The following is a 16948-nucleotide window of genomic DNA, read 5'->3' as shown; positions in this document are numbered from 1 at the left end:
CGCTGGCGCCAGGAGATCCGGCATTGGCTGATCTTGATGCGTTTTTTCTGGCGCTCGGTTTACTTTATGAGGAACCCAATCTTGAGATTCAGGCAGAAAAGGCCTTGCTGGCTATGTCTCAGGGGCAGGACGAGGCTGAAGTGTATTGCCAAAAATTTCGGAAATGGTCCGTGCTGACACATTGGAACGAGTGTGCACTGGCCGCTAATTTTAGAAATGGCCTTTCTGAAGCCATTAAGAATGTTATGGTGGGTTTTCCCATTCCCACAGGTCTGAATGATACTATGGCACTGGCTATTCAAATTGACCGGCGGTTGCGGGAGCGCAAAACCGCAAATTCCCTCATGGTGTTGTCTGAACAGACACCTAATTCGGTGCAATGTGATAGAAAAACCGCAAATTCCCTCATGGTGTTGTCTGAACAGACACCTGATTTAATGCAATGTGATAGAATCCTGACTAGAAATGAGCGGAAAATTCATAGACGCCGGAATGGCTTGTGCTACTACTGTGGTGATTCTACACATGTTATCTCAGCATGCTCTAAACGTATAGCTAAGGTTGTTAGTCCTGTCACCGTTGGTAATTTGCAACCTAAATTTATTCTGTCTGTAACTTTGATTTGCTCACTGTCATCTTATCCTGTCATGGCGTTTGTAGATTCAGGTGCTGCCCTGAGTCTCATGGATCTCTCATTTGCTAAGCGCTGTGGTTTTACTCTTGAACCATTAGAAAATCCTATTCCTCTTAGGGGTATTGATGCTACACCATTGGCAGCAAATAAACCGCAGTATTGGACACAGGTTACCATGTGCATGACTCCTGAACACCGCGAGGTGATACGTTTCCTGGTTTTACATAAAATGCATGATTTGGTTGTTTTAGGGCTGCCATGGTTACAGACCCATAATCCAGTCCTGGACTGGAAGGCTATGTCAGTCTCAAGTTGGGGCTGTCGTGGTATTCATGGGGATTCCCTGCCTGTGTCTATTGCTTCTTCTACGCCTTCGGAAGTTCCGGAGTATTTGTCTGATTATCAGGATGTCTTCAGTGAGTCTGAGTCCAGTGCACTGCCTCCTCATAGGGACTGTGACTGTGCTATAGATTTGATCCCAGGCAGTAAGTTTCCTAAGGGAAGACTGTTTAATCTGTCGGTACCTGAACATACCGCTATGCGTTCATATATCAAGGAGTCTCTGGAGAAAGGACATATTCGTCCGTCTTCTTCCCCTCTTGGTGCGGGATTCTTTTTTGTGGCAAAAAAGGACGGATCTTTGAGACCTTGTATTGATTATCGGCTTTTAAATAAGATCACTGTCAAATTTCAGTATCCTTTACCGCTGTTGTCTGACTTGTTTGCCCGGATTAAGGGTGCCAAGTGGTTCACCAAGATAGACCTTCGTGGTGCGTACAACCTTGTGCGCATTAAGCAAGGTGATGAATGGAAAACCGCATTCAATACGCCCGAAGGTCATTTTGAGTACTTGGTGATGCCTTTTGGGCTCTCCAATGCGCCTTCAGTTTTTCAGTCCTTTATGCATGACATTTTCCGGAAGTATCTGGATAAATTTTTGATTGTTTATCTGGATGATATTTTGGTTTTTTCTGATAATTGGGATTCGCATGTGGAGCAGGTCAGGTTGGTCTTTAAAATTTTGCGTGAAAATTCTTTGTTTGTCAAGGGCTCAAAGTGTCTCTTTGGTGTACAGAAGGTTCCCTTTTTGGGGTTCATTTTTTCCCCTTCTGCTGTGGAGATGGACCCAGTCAAGGTCCGAGCTATTCTTGATTGGACTCAGCCCTCGTCAGTTAAGAGTCTTCAGAAGTTCTTGGGCTTCGCTAACTTCTACCGTCGTTTTATTGCTAATTTTTCTACCATTGTGAAACCTTTGACGGATATGACCAAGAAGGGCTCCGATGTAGCTAACTGGGCTCCTGCTGCCGTGGAGGCTTTCCAGGAGTTGAAACGCCGGTTTACTTCGGCGCCTGTTTTGTGCCAGCCTGACGTCTCACTTCCCTTTCAGGTTGAGGTGGATGCTTCGGAGATTGGGGCAGGGGCCGTTTTGTCGCAGAGAGGCCCTGGTTGCTCTGTTATGAAACCTTGTGCCTTTTTCTCTAGGAAATTTTCGCCTGCCGAGCGAAATTATGATGTGGGCAATCGGGAGTTGTTGGCCATGAAATGGGCATTTGAGGAGTGGCGTCATTGGCTCGAGGGTGCTAAGCATCGTGTGGTGGTCTTGACTGATCACAAAAATCTGATGTATCTCGAGTCTGCTAAACGCCTTAATCCGAGACAGGCCCGCTGGTCATTGTTTTTCTCCCGCTTTGATTTTGTTGTCTCGTATTTACCAGGTTCAAAGAATGTGAAGGCCGATGCTCTTTCTAGGAGCTTTGTGCCTGATGCTCCTGGAGTCGCTGATCCTGTTGGTATTCTTAAAGATGGAGTTATCTTGTCAGCTATTTCTCCGGATCTGCGACGTGTGTTGCAGAGATTTCAGGCTGATAGGCCTGAGTCTTGTCCACCTGACAGACTGTTTGTCCCGGATAAGTGGACCAGCAGAGTCATTTCCGAGGTTCATTCCTCGGTGTTGGCAGGTCACCCAGGAATTTTTGGCACCAGAGATCTGGTGGCCAGGTCCTTTTGGTGGCCTTCCTTGTCAAGGGATGTGCGGTCATTTGTGCAGTCCTGTGGGACTTGTGCTCGAGCTAAGCCTTGCTGTTCTCGTGCCAGCGGTTTGCTCTTGCCCTTGCCTGTCCCGAAGAGACCTTGGACACATATCTCCATGGATTTCATTTCTGATCTTCCGCTATCTCAGGGCATGTCCGTTATCTGGGTGATATGTGATCGCTTCTCCAAGATGGTCCATTTGGTTCCTTTGCCTAAGCTGCCTTCCTCTTCCGATCTGGTTCCTGTGTTTTTCCAGAACGTGGTTCGTTTGCACGGCATCCCTGAGAATATTGTGTCAGACAGAGGATCCCAGTTCGTTTCCAGGTTCTGGCGATCCTTTTGTAGTAGGATGGGCATTGATTTGTCGTTTTCGTCTGCTTTCCATCCTCAGACTAATGGACAGACGGAGCGAACCAATCAGACTTTGGAGGCTTATTTGAGGTGTTTTGTCTCTGCTGATCAGGACGATTGGGTGACATTCTTGCCGTTGGCTGAGTTTGCCCTTAATAATCGGGCTAGTTCCGCCACCTTGGTTTCGCCTTTTTTCTGCAACTCTGGTTTCCATCCTCGCTTTTCTTCGGGTCATGTGGAGCCTTCTGACTGTCCTGGGGTGGATTCTGTGGTGGATAGGTTGCAGCAGATCTGGAATCATGTGGTGGACAACTTGAAGTTGTCACAGGAGAAGGCTCAGCGCTTTGCCAACCGCCGCCGCGGTGTGGGTCCCCGACTACGCGTTGGGGATTTGGTATGGCTTTCTTCCCGCTTTGTTCCTATGAAGGTCTCCTCTCCCAAATTTAAACCTCGTTTTATTGGGCCTTACAAGATATTGGAAATCCTTAATCCTGTATCTTTTCGTCTGGATCTTCCTGTGTCGTTTGCTATTCACAATGTATTTCATAGGTCCTTGTTGCGGCGGTACATTGTGCCTGTAGTTCCTTCTGCTGAGCCTCCTGCTCCGGTGTTGGTTGAGGGCGAGTTGGAGTACGTGGTGGAGAAGATCTTGGATTCTCGCCTCTCCAGGCGGAGGCTTCAGTACCTGGTCAAGTGGAAGGGCTATGGTCAGGAGGATAATTCCTGGGTGGTCGCCTCTGATGTTCATGCGGCCGATTTAGTTCGTGCCTTTCATGCCGCTCATCCTGATCGCCCTGGTGGTCGTGGTGAGGGTTCGGTGACCCCTCACTAAGGGGGGGGTACTGTTGTGAATTTGCTTTTTGCTCCCTCTAGTGGTTACTAGTTTTTTGACTCTGGTTTTTCTGTCATTCCTTTTATCCGCACCTGGGTCGTTAGTTAGGGGTGTTGCTATATAAGCTCCCTGGACCTTCAGTTCAATGCCTGGCAACGTAGTTATCAGAGCTAGTCTGCTGTGCTCTTGTCTACTGATCCTGGTTCCAGTTATATCAGCTAAGTCTGCCTTTTGCTTTTTGCTATTTGTTTTGGTTTTGTATTTTTGTCCAGCTTGTTCCAAATCTATATCCTGACCTTTGCTGGAAGCTCTAGGGGGCTGGTGTTCTCCCCCCGGACTGTTAGACGGTTCGGGGGTTCTTGAATTTCCAGTGTGGATTTTGATAGGGTTTTTGTTGACCATATAAGTTACCTTTCTTTATTCTGCTATCAGTAAGCGGGCCTCTCTGTGCTAAACCTGATTCATTTCTGTGTTTGTCATTTCCTCTTACCTCACCGTCATTATTTGTGGGGGGCTTCTATCCAGCTTTGGGGTCCCCTTCTCTGGAGGCAAGAAAGGTCTTTGTTTTCCTCTACTAGGGGTAGCTAGATTCTCCGGCTGGCGCGTGTCATCTAGAATCAACGTAGGAATGATCCCCGGCTACTTCTAGTGTTGGCGTTAGGAGTAGATATATGGTCAACCCAGTTACCACTGCCCTATGAGCTGGATTTTTGTATTCTGCAGACTTCCACGTTCCTCTGAGACCCTCGCCATTGGGGTCATAACAGTTGGGATGAAGATTGTGGTGAGGTTTGGGATGAGGTGGGATGGGAGCGGGTCAAGTGCACAGGTGGTGAGATGCGATCTTGAGAGTAGAGTGGCGAGTTGATCTTCTGTAATGGTGGAGTAGTTGGTTTTGGAGGTGGAGGGTAGGGAAGTTGGGAAGAAGGGCTCTGGGGCTTGTTGACCAAAACTGTCTCTGATGTTATCAATCTTCTGCTTGAAGAATGAGGCAAAGTCTTCAGCAGAGATAAGTGAGGAGGGAGGAGGTGCTGGGGGACGGAGGAGAGAATTGAAGGTGTTGAATAACTGTTTAGGGTTGTGAGACAGGGAGGATATGAGAGATGAGAAGTAGGTTTGTTTAGCTGTGGCGAGTGCGGTCTTGAAAGTAGTGAGGGACTGTTTGAATGCGATTAAGTGGTCGTTGGAGTGGGATCTTTTCCATCTGCGCTCAGCAGCCCTGGAAGCTCGCCTCAGTTCTTTGGTCAGGCTGGTGTGCCAGGGCTGTCTGTTGACTTTGCGAGCTTTGGTATGTGTAAGTGGGGCAGCAGATTCCAAAGCTACAGCTATTGTGGTGTTATATAGAGCGGCAGCGTCATCCGCATTGTGTATGGAACTTATGTCTGTGAGAGGGAGGAGGGATTCAGAGAATGAATGTAGGTCAAGATGTTTAAGATTTCTGCGAGGGTGTGAAAGTTTGTGGGGTGGGGACTCTAGACATGGAGTGGAGAGAGATGAGAATGTGAGAAGGTTGTGGTCAGAGAGAGGAAGAGGTGAGTTAGAGAGGTTAGATAGGGAGCAGAGGCGGGTGAAGATGAGGTCCAGTGTGTGACCATCTTTGTGAGTGGCTGCAGAAGACCATTGAGTGAGGCCGAAGGAGGAAGAGAGAGATAGAAGTTTAGTGGCAGCTGAGAGGGAAGTGTCAATGGGGATGTTGAAATTGCCCATGATGATAGTGGGGATGTCTGCAGAAAGGAAATGAAGTAGCCAGGTGGTGAAGTGGTCAAAGAAGATGGTGGCTGGCCCTGGGGGGCGGTAAATGACAGCCAGTTGGAGGTTGGAGGGGGAGTAGATGTGCAAAGAGTGCACCTCAAAGGAAGGGAGGGTAACAGAGGGTGGCAGTGGGATTGGGGTGAAGGAGCAGTTATCTGACAGGAGAAAACCAACTCCTCCACCATGCTTGCTGCTGGGGCGGGGTGTGTGAGAAAGGTGGAAGCCACCGTAAGAGAGTGCAGCAGGAGAGGCTGTGTCAGAAGGGGTGAGCCAGGTTTCGGTGATGGCGAGGAAGGAAAGTTTGGTAGTAACAAAAAGATCATGGATGTAGGAAAGCTTGTTACAGACAGAGCGAGCATTCCACAGAGCTCCTGTTAGTGGGACTGGGGAAGCGGGGGCTGGGCGAATGGGTATAAGGTTAGAGAGGTTACGGAAGTTTGTGATGGAGCGTGGATGGGAGGTAGAAATGACTGTGGGAATGTGGTGAGGAGGACCAGGATTTGGAGAGATATCACCAGCAGTGAGAAGGAGCAGAGATAGTGTTAGCAGGTGGGAACAGGAGAGAGCGTGAGGGGGCTGCCTGTGCTTTGAGACAGAGGATTGTATGTTAAGGAACAGTTCTGAGGAGGAGGTGAGATGGATGGGGAGGATTGAAGAGGAGATGAACAGTTCCTTACTTGGTGTGGGGATTGGGGGAGGTAGCAGAAAGTGAAAGATTATAGGGGTAAAAGTGACAACAAACAGAAACATTGTTTGCAGTGACTAACCAGTTACCTTCAGTTCCCACCGTCAGTTCAGTTCAGGTACCACTCCTTTCAGCTAAGAACAGGAAACTGAGGCTACAATTTGTACAAGCTCATCAAAATTGGACAGTAGAAGATTGGAAAAACGTTGCTTGGTCTGATGAGTCTCGATTTCTGCTGCGACATTCGGATGGTAGGGTCAGAATTTGGCGTAAACAACATGAAAGCATGGATCCATCCTGCCTTGTATGGAGCATCTTTGGGATGTGCAGCCGACAAATCTGCGGCAACTGTGTGATGCCATCATGTCAATATGGACCAAAATCTCTGAGGAATGCTTCCAGCACCTTGTTGAATCTATGCCACGAAGAATTGAGGCAGTTCTGAAGGCAAAAGGGGGTCCAACCCGTTACTAGCATGGTGTACCTAATAAAGTGGCCGGTGAGTGTATATATATACTGTATATATGTTTTAACGGACATTTGAGCACATAAATCCATTAGATGTCGGTTTTGCAAGCCTGCGAGAAAATATCACAGTACGGATGCAATACGGATTACATACGGAGGATGCCATGCGCAAAATACGCTGACACACCCTGCCTACGGATGACATACGGACCACTATTTTGGGAACATTTCTCCGTATTACAGCCGTATTACGGCCGTAAAAAACGGACCGTATTGTCTTACGCTGAGTGTGACGCCGGCCTAATGCTGAGGGGAGAATATAAACTTTATTCTCCCTGGCAACTTTACCATTTCGGTCATGGGGCAGCACCAGAGCTGGTTCAGTCACCGCTCTGAGAACAAAGAGCAATGGCTGAAACCGCACCCCCGGCCCTCACTGACAGTGACCCTAATGCAAGATACACGGTTACAGCTGCCGCTCTGTACTCTCAGAGCGGTGACTGAACCGGTGCTGTCCCTGTGACTGAAATTGCGCTCCAAGCCTTGACTGACACTGGTTCTGCATTGGAGTTGGCTGTCAGTCAGGGCTGGGGGCATTGTTTTAGTCAGGGAACTGGTGCCAGCGCTGATTCAGTCACCGCTCTGAGAATACAAAGCGGTAGCTGTAACTGCGACCTCGGCCCTACCTGACAGCCGGCCCCAATGCTGATTGAATGTCATCAGGACCGGGGTGGCTTTTAGAGCCGCCTGAGCGGTGACTGAACTTGTGCCCGTGCCGCGCCCATGACTGAAATGGGAATGGTGCCAGGAAGAATAAAGTTAATTTTATCCACGCAGAATTTGGCTATGTGTGGGCATCGGACAATATAACGCTATTAACCTGCAGATTAACCCCATATCTACAGGTTAATAGCTTTTTTTCTAGTGACAGATTCACTTCAACTAATCAGATATACTCAGGCATAGGTTGAACTCTGAATATCTAACATGCCCTTGTATCATTAAGAGATGACTGTGCATTCATGTGTACCACTACGGAGAGTCAGACAATGGCACTGAGACTAGAAAAGGGAAGTTGGCCCAAGAGGTAGACATCTTATAGCTGACATCTTCATTCACCTAAATTGAGGTTAGGTGCAGTACAAGTCACAATCCAGGAACATGCCTGGCATGGTTTCTGGAGGAAAGTATTTACATTTTTCTAATCCTAGACAATATCTTTAACACTTTCATATTTGTCTTGCTACTTTATCCTTAAAATAACAAAAACAATTTTTTATTACCAAAATAAGAAAAGTTGAAGCAAAAAAAGAAGCAGGTAAGTAATGAATGGCCTGCCACCCCAGCAGATGAAAATCCTAGTGTAGAGCAAAGGTGAGTATTCAGAATGTCACAGTTCGATGGTACTTGTTAAATACTGGTCCTAATAGCATCTTAAGTGAGATTAAAGAGCCGGGCAATTTCATGGCACATAAAACACTGACAGTTCATTTTTTTTCAGTTAATTGAAATTACACAATTCTTTAAGTAACTAAGTCTGTTACAATTAGGATGTCAGAATAGAAACTGGAGAGCACAGCACATTCATTAGAACAAAAACTGTATCGTCAAAAAAGCTCTATTTCTTCTTTTAGGGTCACATGTTGGCGTAGTAGTCACATCGGGACCCCTGCTCTCTGCTCCGTCTAATCTACTCATCAATGACCTGTTCCTTACACAACAGTTAGCCTCACATTCAGGCTATGTGCACACGTCAGGATTTCTAGCAGAAATTTTCCTGACAAAAACCGGACATTTCTGCCAGAAATCCGCATGCGTTTTTTCGCGCTTTTGATGTGTTTTTTGTGCGTTTTTGTGCGTTTTTTTCCAAATGCATAGAATTGCGGGAAAAATGTGGAAAATCCGCAAAATTAATGCACATGCTGCTTTTTTTACCGCGATGTGTTTTTTTCGCGGAAAAAAAACGCACCATGTGCACAAAACATGCAGAATGCATTCTAAATGATAGGATGCATAATGTATGCGTTTTTAATGAGTTTTTATATCATTTTTATGGTGAAAAAACGCGAAAAAGCCTGAACGGGTGCACATACCCTCAAGGGAACAATAAAGCTATTTCTGCAAATGGATCGTTTAGCTAAAAGTGAATATTATATTAAAGAGGTTGTCCACTACTTTAACATTGATGACCTATCCTTCAATGTCTGATTGGTGGGGGTGTAACACTCAGCACCCCTGCTGATCAGCTGTTCTCAGTGTCAGTGGCTGTCCTACCAGCCCAGTTATGGAGCTGTACAGCTCAGCTATATTTATTGTATTGTGGCTGCAGCCAAGTACTGCACATCTGCCCCATATTCAAATCAAAAGAGGGCGGATGTGCACTACTCGCCCGGGGCCACTATTCAAACCCTACGTTAATATCACACAAAAAAATAAAACCCACAAACATATGTGGGTACTTTGTAAAAGTGGGACAACAAGATTGATGTATTGACCCCTAAATAGCAGTTAACTTTAACAACAAGGTTGACCAATTGACCATCTAGAATTCAGGACTCATATCATATTTATATTCAAATGTTAGTATGTATATATATATATATATGTATATATATATATATATATATATATATATATATATATATATATATATATATATATATATATACAGTACAGACCAAAAGTTTGGACACACCTTCTCATTTAAAGATTTTTCTGTATTTTCATGACTTTGAAAATTGTAAATTCACACTGAAGGCATCAAAACTATGAATTAACACATGTTGAATTATACACTTAACAAAAAAGTGTGAAACAACTGAAAATATGTCTTATATTCTAGGTTCTTCAAAGTAGCCACCTTTTGCTTTGATGACGGCTTTGCACACTCTTGGCATTCTCTTGATGAGCTTCAAGAGGTAGTCACCAGAAATGGTTTTCACTTCACAGGTGTGCCCTGTCAGGTTTAATAAGTAGGATTTCTTGCCTTATAAATGGTGTTGGGACCATCAGTTGTGTAGAGCAGAAGTCTGGTGGATACACAGCTGATAGTCCTACTGAATAGACTGTTAGAATTTGTATTATGGCAAGAAAAAAGCAGCTAAGTAAAGAAAAACGAGTGGCAATCATTACTTTAAGAAATGAAGGTTAGTCAGTCCGAAAAATTGGGAAAACTTTGAAAGTATCCTCAAGAGCAGTTGCAAAAACTATCAAGTGCTACAAAGAAACTGGCTCACATGAGGATCGCCCCAGGAAAGGAAGACCAAGAGTCACCGCTGCTTCTGAGGATATGTTTATCCGAGTCACCAGCCTCAGAAATCACAGGTTAACAGCAGCTCAGATTAGAGACCAGGTCAATGCCACACAGAGTTCTAGCAGCAGACACATCTCTACAACAACTGTTAAGAGGAGACTTTGTGCAGCAGGCCTTCATGGTAAAATAGCTGCTAGGAAACCACTGCTAAGGACAGGCAACAAGCAAAAGAGACTTGTGTGGGCTAAAGAACACAAGGAATGGACATTAGACCAGTGGAAATCTGTGCTTTGGTCTGATGAGTCCAAATTTGAGATCTTTGCTTCCAACCACCGTGTCTTTGTGCGACGCAGAAAAGGTGAACAGATGGACTCTACATGCCTGGTTCCCACCGTGAAGCATGGAGGAGGAGGTGTGATGGTGTCGGGGTGCTTTTCTGGTGACACTGTTGGGGATTTATTCAAAATTGAAGGCATACTGAACCAGCATGGATATCATAGCATCTTGCAGCGGCATGCTATTCCATCCGGTTTGCGTTTAGTTGGACCATCATTTATTTTTCAACAGGACAATGACCCCAAGCACACCTCCAGGCTGTGTAAGGGCTATTTGACCAAGAAGGAGAGTGATGGGGTGCTACACTAGATGACCTGGCCTCAACAGTCACCAGACCTGAACCAAATCGAGCTGTTCTGGGGTGAGCTGGACCGCAGAGTGAAAGCAAAAAGGCCAACAAGTGCTAAGCATCTCTGGGAACTCCTTCAAGATTGTTGGAAGACCATTCCCGGTGACTATCTCTTGAAGCTCATCAAGAGAATGCCAAGAGTGTGCAAAGCAATCATTAAAGCAAAAGGTGGCTACTTTGAAGAACCTTGAATATAAGACATAATTTCAGTTGTTTCACACTTTTTTGTTAAGTATATAATTCCACATGTATTAATTCATAGTTTTGATGCCTTCAGTGTGAAGGTACAATTTTCATAGTCATGAAAATACAGAAAAATCTTAAAATGAGAAGGTGTGTCCAAACTTTTGGTCTGTACTGTAAATCACACTGCACAAAATGTTTAATGTAAATAAGTAATGAATATGAAAAGATTGCTTAAATATGCACACAAGCACTTAAATAGTCACTTATTACGAATGCACTATTTTTATGTTCTTTTATGATTGTTTATAATCAATTTATTAATGAGAAATGTATGTGTGCACTATAAATATTTGTTTCACTAATGTGTTCATTGCTTGAGAAAGGATATCACATCCGAAACGTTGCCACGCCATTTGGGCAATAAAGTCCACTTTTTATCAAACTTTTTTTGTGCTGTTTTCCCTTTTTTACTTTATTATTGGGAACCATTGGGCTGCTGGTTAGGAAAGCTCTGCATGATATTTGAGGTAACATTAGATGCTGTTCCAATTTTTCTCTCTATATATATATATATACAGTATATATATATTTTTTTAATGTTAGAACTTTATTATATTATTGTACATAAACGTAAAAAATGTACTAATGTGCTAATGTACTAATGTGCTTCACTAATATAAGTAACTTACTAATATAAGTAACTTTAAGAGCACGTCTGAACTTTAGCCCTCAAAATCAGTGTGTCAAGAGTGGGTGTGAATCCACTGGCAGGGCTTACCCTAAAGGGGAGTAACTAATGATTTCCTGGTCTTCACTAGATCCTCTACTGGTGAGGATATGCTTGGGCTGTTAGGGTAGTCACCAGGTGCCACTCCAGGGCAATGTCCGGACCTGCAGCAGATAACTTATGGGTCAAAGGCATGAATATGAAACACAGAATGTGAAGACTTAGACGTGGGCAGAAAGTCCAAGGTGGGGGAGGGAAGCACAGGTTTCAAATACGAAACTGGGGTCAGGAGACGGGAGATGAGACTAAATGAGTAAACAAGCCAGGTCGGTAACAGGAGAGTCAATAAAATAAAGAACCTTGACAGGAAACTAGTAACAATCTCTATCTAGGACCAATGGTCAGGCAAGGTGTGGAGGGAGGAGAAGCCTATGTTAGGTGCACACGGCCATGTTTAGATAGAGGCGGGAAAAGTCTCATGAATTCTTTGGAACTCTGGGGGAACCGCTACTAAGGGCGACCATGCACTGCAGATCCCTCAGTCACAAGATGGATCCACTTGCTCACACAGACACAATTGATAGAGTCCTCATGAACAGATGAACAGTGTAATTTAATATCACAACACATCCAGTACAATTCAAGCCTCTTAAGAACAGTACAGCTGCTTCTTAAAGTCACATTGACTAACAGTCTCTTTTTATAGCACAGTTCAAGACTCTTTACACAGGCACAGTAGTACACAGCATTCCTTCTAGCACAGAGAGATGGAGGAGGGGGTGAGGGTATTCTGAGGGAGATGACTCATGTGACATGATTCCTTCCAGTACTTATCTTCCTGCTCCTGAAAAGACTTTCTCAACTAGCTGTACAGGGGTTAGCCCAGCTCCACTCTGTAATGGAATCCTGTATCCCTATCGTTCACTTGCCTGAACTTTTGTGAGACAGATCATACACCACCCATCCCTTCTGCTGCTGCCACAATAGTTAACAAGTTTCCACAATTCTTCTGGGGCTCTGCTAACCACTCCCTGTCTCCTGTGACTGTGTTAACCCCTCTAGTTGCTGGATGCTTTTGACAAAATAGCAGTCAGCACTACTTCTGCATATCACACCTATTATATATCCTCTACTGGCGGGGAATAGGCCAGAGAAACAAAACTATGCAGAACACAACGGTTTTAAATTCCTGCAGAGTCTGGTTTCCCCTCTCTATAGCCCAGAGAAGACTCTCTAGCAACAGTGCTGGATGTGTTGCACGAAGCAGCTCAGGGAGATGATCTGACACTGGGAGGAGCAGATCGGTGCATGCAATGAGTAGGATGACGCTTACCAATCATGTGAGTCATCGGCATGACCATCAGTATGCCCACACCATACCTTTAGTCAAGTAAGAAAAAATGATAAATATGAATAAAAATAACCAAAAATGGAATTCTCAATGCTCATTTGAGAGAAGCAGAAGACAAACTAAATTGGTAAACAAGTATACAAATCACATGATTGTATACTTGCCTACTAGATTTTTTTTTAAATCAGATAAATTTTTATTTAACCAAACTCAAGGTACAAAGCAATAAAACAAAAATCGCAATGAGAACAACATTAACAGTGGTCATTAGTTTCAGAAATTTCCTCCCTTCTTTCCCCTTCCCCTCCCCCTATTACATACAAGAGCAGCAAATAATGCATGGTATAACCTAAGTTCAGGGTCATCTTCTCTCCACCCAAGGTGTCCATAGTGTCTCAAATGTTTTTATGCCATTTCTCTCAACATAAATGTTTTTTTCCATATTCACAATAGAATCAGACTGTCTGAAAAATTCCCTCAACGTCGGCGGATCCTCATTTATCCAGTATCTGACGATTAGTTTCTGCTCAATATATAAAAATCTAGCTATTGCCACCTTATATTTATTATGTACCTTGACCTCCTCCACATATCCCAGTATACACACCACAGGATCCCTCTCAATCCTACAACCATATGCTCCCCCAATGGCATTAAGCACCGCTGTCCAATATGGGTTCAGATTTGGACACTGTCATAACATATGGAGAATTCCAGCCCCCTCCACCCGGCACTGAGGACACTCAGAAGTCTGTCTCAGACCCGCTCTATACAGCCGTTAAAGAGTCCTATATACTCTATGGAGTACATACTGTATATCTGCGAGAGTCTGCCCGGTTCTCTCAGTGATAGTTGGGGTATATATTCCATAATCACTTCCCATTTATCTTCCTCTATCCTTGTTATGGTCCCAATGGCAGGGGACATCAGAGATTACCGCAAAGTCTGCAAAACATAAATACTCGCTCTTAGGGAAGTGGTAACTAGGCTGACCATATACCTGATCCTAGCGCAAACACTAACAGCAGCCGGGGAACGTGCCTACGTTGATCCTAGACGTCTCGCGCCAGCCGGAGAACTAACTAACCCTATCAGGGAAAATAAGACCTCTCTTGCCTCCAGAGAAAAGACCCCAAAGTAATACAAGCCCCCAACAAATAATAACGGTGAGGTAAGAAGAAAAGACAAACGTAAGAATGAACTAGATTTAGCAAAGAGAGGCCCACTGACTAATAGCAGAATATAGTAAGAAGACTTATATGGTCAGCAAAAAACCCTGCAAAATATCCACGCTGAATATCCAAGAACCCCCAAACCGACTGACGGTGTGGGGGGAGAATATCAGCCCCCTAGAGCTTCCAGCGATATCAGGAATCACATATTGTACAAGCTGGACAAAAAATAAGAACAATGCAAATGATCAAAAGTACGAAAGCAGGACTTAGCTTATCTTGCAAAGAACCAGGACCTGAAGACAGGAGCAAACAGAAGTGAACTGATTACAACGATGCCAGGCACTGGACTGAGAATCCAGGAAGTTTAAATAGCAACACCCATGGTCTAACGAAGCAGGTGAGTACCAACCTGGTAAAAGACAATCCAAGTGCCAAATCACTAGTGACCACAAGAGGGAGCCAAAAGGTATAGTTCACAACAGTACCCCCCCTTTAAGGAGGGGTCACCGAACCCTCACCAAGACCACCAGGGCGACCAGGATGAGCAGCGTGGAAGGCACGAACCAAATCGGCCGCATGAACATCAGAGGCGGCCACCCAGGAATTATCCTCCTGACCATAGCCCTTCCATTTGACCAAATACTGAAGCCTCCATCTAGAGAGACGAGAATCCAAGATCTTCTCCACTACGTACTCCAACTCGCCCTCATCCAACACCGGAGCAGGAGGCTCAACAGCAGGAGCCACAGGCACAACGTACCGCCGCAACAAAGACCTATGGAACACGTTGTGAATGGCAAACGACACCGGAAGATCCAAACGAAAAGAAACCGGGTTAAGAACTTCCAAAATTTTATAAGGACCAATAAAGCGAGGCTTAAACTTAGGAGAGGAAACCTTCAGAGGGACATACCGAGAAGACAACCAAACCAAATCCCCAACACGAAGTCGGGGGCCCACACCGCGGCGGCGGTTGGCAAAACGCTGAGCCTTCTCCTGTGACAACTTCAAGTTGTCCACCACATGATTCCAAATCCGCTGCAACCTATCCACCACGGAATCCACCCCAGGACAGTCAGAAGACTCAACATGACCCAAGGAGAAACGAGGATGAAAACCAGAGTTGCAGAAGAATGGCGAAACCAAAGTAGCGGAACTAGCCCGATTATTAAGGGCAAACTCCGCCAATGGCAAGAAGGTCACCCAATCATCCTGGTCCGCAGAAAAAAAACATCTCAAATAAGCCTCCAGTGTCTGATTAGTTCGCTCCGTTTGACCATTAGTCTGAGGATGGAAGGCAGATGAAAACGACAAATCAATGCCCATTTTAGCACAAAAAGATCGCCAGAATCTGGACACAAACTGGGATCCTCTGTCGGACACGATATTCTCCGGAATGCCGTGTAACCGAACCACATTCTGAAAAAACAAAGGAACCAGATCGGAAGAGGAAGGCAACTTAGGCAAGGGTATCAAATGGACCATCTTGGAAAAACGATCACACACCACCCAAATGACAGACATTCCTTGAGACACCGGAAGATCAGAAATGAAATCCATGGAAATGTGTGTCCAAGGCCTCTTCAGGACGGGCAAGGGCAGAAGCAACCCGCTAGCACGAGAACAACAAGGCTTAGCCCGAGCACAAGTCCCACAGGACTGCACAAATGACCGCACATCCCGTGACAAGGAAGGCCACCAAAAGGACCTGGCCACCAAATCTCGGGTACCAAAAATTCCCGGATGCCCTGCCAACACCGAGGAATGAACCTCGGAAATGACTTTGCTGGTCCATTTATCAGGAACAAACAGTCTGTCGGGTGGACAAGAGTCAGGTCTACCAGCCTGAAATCTCTGCAACACACGTCGCAAATCAGGAGATATGGCCGACACGATTACTCCCTCTTTAAGAATACCAGCCGGCTCCGAGACTCCAGGAGAGTCAGGCACAAAGCTCCTAGAAAGAGCATCAGCCTTAACATTCTTCGAACCAGGCAGGTACGAAACCACAAAGTCAAAACGAGAGAAAAACAATGACCAACGAGCCTGTCTAGGATTCAGGCGCTTAGCAGACTCGAGATACATCAGATTTTTGTGATCAGTCAAGACCACCACACGATGCTTAGCACCCTCGAGCCAATGACGCCACTCCTCAAATGCCCACTTCATGGCCAACAACTCCCGATTACCAACATCATAGTTCCGCTCAGCAGGCGAAAACTTCCTAGAGAAAAAAGCACATGGTCTCATCACAGAGCAACCAGAGCCTCTCTGCGACAAAACAGCCCCAGCACCAATCTCAGAAGCATCCACTTCAACCTGAAAGGGAAGTGAGACATCAGGCTGGCACAAAACAGGCGCCGAAGTAAACCGGCGCTTCAGCTCCTGGAAGGCCTCCACGGCTGCAGGAGCCCAATTAGCCACATCAGAACCTTTCTTGGTCATATCCGTCAAAGGTTTAACAACGCTAGAAAAATTAGCGATAAAGCGACGGTAGAAATTAGCAAACCCCAAGAACTTCTGAAGACTCTTAACAGAAGTGGGCTGAGTCCAATCATGAATAGCTCGGACCTTGACTGAGTCCATCTCCACAGCAGAAGGGGAGAAAATAAAACCCAAAAAGGAAACCTTCTGCACTCCAAAGAGACACTTTGAGCCCTTCACAAACAAAGCGTTATCACGCAAAACCTGAAACACCATCCTGACCTGCTTTACATGAGAATCCCAATCATCCGAGAAAACTAGAATATCATCCAGATACACAATCAAAAATTTATCCAGATACTTCCGGAAGATATCATGCATAAAGGACTGAAAC

The sequence above is a fragment of the Ranitomeya variabilis genome, chromosome 2 (assembly GCF_051348905.1).
Source record: "Ranitomeya variabilis isolate aRanVar5 chromosome 2, aRanVar5.hap1, whole genome shotgun sequence".
Lineage (NCBI taxonomy): Eukaryota > Metazoa > Chordata > Amphibia > Anura > Dendrobatidae > Ranitomeya > Ranitomeya variabilis.
The sequence above is the reverse complement of the archived record's forward strand: the minus strand, read 5'-3'. Positions refer to the sequence as shown.